Raw genomic sequence first — 6,166 nt, forward strand, 5'->3', positions numbered from 1 at the left:
TCTACCAGCAACACCAGAAGGAAATAGGAAGACACCAAGTGGACAGCTAGGTCACACACACACACACACACACACACACACACACACACACACACACACACACACACACACACACACACACACACACACACAGACAGACAGACAGACACAGACACAGACACACACACACACACACACACACACACACACACACACACACACACACACACACACACACACACACACACACACACACACACACACACACACACACACACACACACACACACACACACACACACGGTACTCTACCTGCATGTGATGGACAGAGTTTCATCTGCGTGGATCACGAGGTCTTCTTTGTGGCTGTCAATGGTGGGCGGAGTCATAGAGTAGCCAATCACCAGACCTCGGGTAACAAAAACAAAATCATATGATTGGACGCTGACACTCAAAACACTGATTTGATTGGATTTTACATTTCAGGAACGAATAATTATTGGTTTAGACAGCTCTGCTGGTCGGCTCTGTCAAACCTCCTCAGCGTCACGTTGATCTGGAACTCAACCCGACAGCGGCAGGATGAACTCAACCAAAGCTATCAAATGTTATTCATTATATGACACTGTATTCCACTTAGCTCAAGGGCTGTAATATATATATATGGCTGTAATATATATATATGGCTGTAAGGCAATCTACAGGAGTAGAGCAGCACAATACACCCAGACACTCACCCCAACACCACCCAGACACTCACCACAGCACCACCCAGACACTCACCCCAGCACCACCCAGACACTCACCCCAACACCACCCAGACACTCACCCCAGCACCACCCAGACACTCACCCCACCACCACCCAGACACTCACCCCAGCACCACCCAGACACTCACCCCAGCACCACCCAGACACTCACCCCAACACCACCCAGACACTCACCCCAACACCACCCAGACACTCACCCCAACACCACCCAGACACTCACCCCAACACCACCCAGACACTCACCCCAACACCACCCAGACACTCACCCCAGCACCACCCAGACACTCACCCCAACACCACCCAGACACTCACCCCAACACCACCCAGACACTCACCCCAGCACCACCCGGTCTCAATTCTCTCTCTCTCTCTCTCTCTCTCTCTCTCTCTCGCTCTCTCCTTCTCTCCTCTTTCTCTCCCCTCTCCCTGTTCTCTCTCCTCTCTCTCTGTCCTCTTTTTCTCTCCATCCCCTCTCTCCTCTTTCTCCCTCCGTCCCTTCTCTCTCTCAATCTCTCTGTCTCTCTCCTCTCTCTCTCTCCTCTTTCTCCCTCCGTCCCCTCTCTCCTCTTTCTCCCTCCGTCCCCTCTCTCTCTCAATCTCTCTCTCTCTCCTCGTTCTCCCTCCATCCCCTCTCTCCTCTTTCTCCCTCCGTCCCCTCTCTCCTCTTTCTCCCTCCGTCCCCTCTCTCTCTCTCTTTCCCCTCTCTCTCTCCTCTCTGTCTCCTCTTTCACCCTGCTCTCTCTGCTCCCTCTCTCTCTCCTCTCTCATCTTTCACCCTGCTCTCTCTCTCCTCTCCTCTCTGTCTCCTCTTTCACCCTGCTCTCTCTGCTCCCTCTCTCTCTCCTCTCTCTCTCTGTCTCCTCTTTCACCCTGCTCTCTCTGCTCCCTCTCTCTCTCTCCTCTCTCTCCTCTCTGTCTCATCTTTCACCCTGCTCTCTCTGCTCCCTCCTCCCTCTACTTTCCTCTGATATTCTCATTAAGCCTATAGCGTCCTGATTCATCACTGTTTCATTAACTCTGGTAATGTGGTTAGATGTGATATAAATGATGTCGCTCTGGAATGCCATTACCTGACTGATTCCCACATGACACCCTATTCCCTATATACAGGACAACACTAGGTATAGGGCCCTGGTCAAAAGAGGTGCACTATCTAGGGAATAGGGTGCTGTTTGGGAGGCACACCCTTGTTAAAAGTGCCCTGAGGGCACGTTGGTCCCCGCTTGCATCAAGATGTCCACCATTGTTCCTGTACCCGAGAAAGTGAAGATAACTTAACTAAATGACTATCGCCCCGTAGCACTCACTTCTGTCATCATCAAGCGCTTTGAAGAGGTAATGCTCTTGTGGCTGAATGGAAAGCAGCAATGTTCCAACATCTAGTTTTTTATTATTATTATTTTTTTTAAATATAACTTTTATTTAACTAGGCAAGTCAGTTTAAAAACAAATTCTTATTTACAATGACGTCCTACCCCGGACAAACCTGGACGACGCTGAGCCAATTGTGCGCCGTCCTATGGGACTCCAAATCACAGTCAGATGTGATACAGTCTGGATTCAAACCAGGGTCTGTAGTGATGCCTCTAGCACTGAGATGCAGTGCCTTAGACCGCTGCGCCACTCGGGAGCCAAGTGAAAAGTCTTCCCAGAAGAGTGGAGGCTGTTATAGCAGCAAAGGGGGGACCAACTCCATATTAATGCCCATGATTTTGTAATGAGATGATCGACGAGTAGGTGTCCACATACTTTTGGTCATGTAGTGTATATTTTCTCTTCATATACTGCCGATACTGTCTATACACACCATCCTATATAACTACTGCCTATACACACCATCCTATATAACTACTGTCTATACACACCATCCTATATAACTACTGTCTATACACACCATCCTATATAACTACTGTCTATACTGTCTATACACACCATCCTATATAACTACTGTCTATACACACCATCCTATATAACTACTGTCTATACACACCATCCTATATAACTACTGTCTATACTGTCTATACACACCATCCTATATAACTACTGTCTATACACACCATCCTATATAACTACTGTCTATACACACCATCCTATATAACTACTGTGTCTATACACACCATCCTATATAACTACTGTCTATACACACCATCCTATATAACTACTGTCTATACACACCATCCTATATAACTACTGTCTATACTGTCTATACACACCATCCTATATAACTACTGTCTATACACACCATCCTATATAACTACTGTCTATACACACCATCCTATATAACTACTGTCTATACACACCATCCTATATAACTACTGTCTATACACACCATCCTATATAACTACTGTCTATACACACCATCCTATATAACTACTGTCTATACACACCATCCTATATAACTACTGTCTATACACACCATCCTATATAACTACTGTCTATACACACCATCCTATATACCTACTGTCTATACTGTCTATACACACCATCCTATATAACTACTGTCTATACACACCATCCTATATAACTACTGTCTATACACACCATCCTATATAACTACTGTCTATACTGTCTATACACACCATCCTAATAACTACTGTCTATACACCCATCCTATATAACTACTGTCTATACTGTCTATACACACCATCCTATATAACTACTGTCTATACACACCATCCTATATAACTACTGTCTATACACACCATCCTATATAACTACTGTCTATACACACCATCCTATATAACTACTGTCTATACACACCATCCTATATAACTACTGTCTATACACACCATCCTATATAACTACTGTCTATACACACCATCCTATATAACTACTGTCTATACACACCATCCTATATAACTACTGTCTATACACACCATCCTATATAACTACTGTCTATACACACCATCCTATATAACTACTGTTCTATACACACCATCCTATATAACTACTGTCTATACACACCATCCTATATAACTACTGTCTATACACACCATCCTATATAACTACTGTCTATACACACCATCCTATATATACTACGTCTATACACACCATCCTATATAACTACTGTCTATACACACCATCCTATATAACTACTGTCTATACTGTCTATACACACCATCCTATATAAACTACTGTCTATACACACCATCCTATATAACTGCTGTCTATACTGTCTAACACACATCCTATATAACTACTGTCTATACACACCATCCTATATAACTACTGTCTATTACACACCATCCTATATAACTACTTGTCTATACACACCATCCTATATAACTACTGTCTGTACACACCATCCTATATAACTACTGTCTATACACACCATCCTATATAACTACTGTCTATACACACCATCCTATATAACTACTGTCTGTACACACCATCCTATATAACTACTGTCTATACACAACTCCTATATAACTACTGTCTATACACAACCATCCTATATAACTACTGTCTATACACACCATCCTATATAACTACTGTCTATACACAACATCCTATATAACTACTGTCTATACACACCATCCTATATAACTACTGTCTATACACACCATCCTATATAACTACTGTCTATACACACCATCCTATATAACTACTGTCTATACACACCATCCTATATAACTACTGTCTATACTGTCTATACACACCATCCTATATAACTACTGTCTATACACACCATCCTATATAACTACTGTCTATACTGTCTATACACACCATCCTATATAACTACTGTCTATACTGTCTATACACACTATCCTATATAACTACTGTCTATACACACACCATCCTATATAACTACTGTCTATACTGTCTATACACACCATCCTATATAACTACTGTCTATACTGTCTATACACACCATCCTATATAACTACTGTCTATACACACCATCCTATATAACTACTGTCTATACACACCATCCTATATAACTACTGTCTATACACACCATCCTATATAACTACTGTCTATACACACCATCCTATATAACTACTGTCTATACACACCATCCTATATAACTACTGTCTATACACTCCATTAAATACATACAGTGGAAAGAAAGTCTGTGAACCCTTTAAAATGACCTAGATTTCTGCATAAATTGGTCATAAAATTTGATCTGATCTTCATCTAAGTCACAACAGTAGACAAACACAGTCTGCTTAAACTAATAACACACAAACAATTATAATTGTTCATGTCTTTATTAAACACCGTGTAAAGATTCACAGTGCAAGGTGGGAAAAGTATGTGAACCCTTGCATTTAATAACTGGTTGACCCTCCTTTGGCAACAATAACCTCAACCAAACATTTTCTGTATATACGGATCAGACCTGCACAACGGCCAGGAGGAATTTTGGACCATTCCTCTTTACAAAACTGTTTCAGTTCAGCGATATTCTTGGGATGTCTGGTGTGAACTGCTCTCGAGGTCATGCCGCAGCATCTCAATCGGGTTGAGGTCAGGACTCTGACTGGGCCACTCCAGAAGGCGTATTTTCTTCTGTTGAAGACATTCTGTTGTTGATTTACTTCTGTGTTTTGGGTCGTTGTCTTGTTGCATCATCCAACTTCTGTTGAGCTTCAATTGGCGGACAGATAGCCTTACATTCTCCTGCAAAATGTCTTGACAAACTTGGGAATTCATTTTCCGTCGATGATAGCAAGCTGTCCAGGCCCTGAGGCAGCAAAGCAGACCCAAACCATGATACTCCCTCCACCATACTTTACAGTTGGGATGAGGGTTTGATGTTCGTGTGCTGTGCCTTTTTACTCCACACATAGTGTTGTGTGTTCCTTCCAAACAACTCAACTGTAGTTTCATCTGTCCACAGAATATTTTGCCAGAAACGCTGTGGAACATCCAGGTGCACTTTTGTGAACTTCAGACGTGCAGCAATGTTTTTTTTGGACAGCAGTGGCTTCTTCCGTGGTGTCCTCCCATGAACACGGTTCTTGTTTAGTGTTTTACGTATTGTAGACTCGTCAACAGGGATGTTAGCATCTTCCAGAGATTTCTGTACGTCTTTAGCTGACACTAGGATTCTTCTTAACCTCATTGAGCATTCTGCGCTGTGCTCTTGCAGTCATCTTTGTAGGACGGCCACTCCTAGGGAGAGTAGCAAGAGTGCTGAAATTTCTCCCTTTATAGACAATTTGTCTTACCGTGGACTGACTTTCAGAGATACTTTTGTAACCCTTTCCAGCTTTATGCAAGGCAACAATTCTTAATCTTAGGTCTTCTGAGATCTCTTTTGTTCGAGGCTCACATCAGGCAATGCTGCTTTTGAATAGCAAACTCAAATTTTGTGAGTGTTTTTTATAGGGCAAGGCAGCTCTAACCAACATCTCCAATCTCGTCTCATTGATTCGACTCCAGGTTAGTTGACTCCTGACTCCAATTAG

Source organism: Salmo trutta, chromosome 3 (genome assembly GCF_901001165.1).
Source record: "Salmo trutta chromosome 3, fSalTru1.1, whole genome shotgun sequence".
Lineage (NCBI taxonomy): Eukaryota > Metazoa > Chordata > Actinopteri > Salmoniformes > Salmonidae > Salmo > Salmo trutta.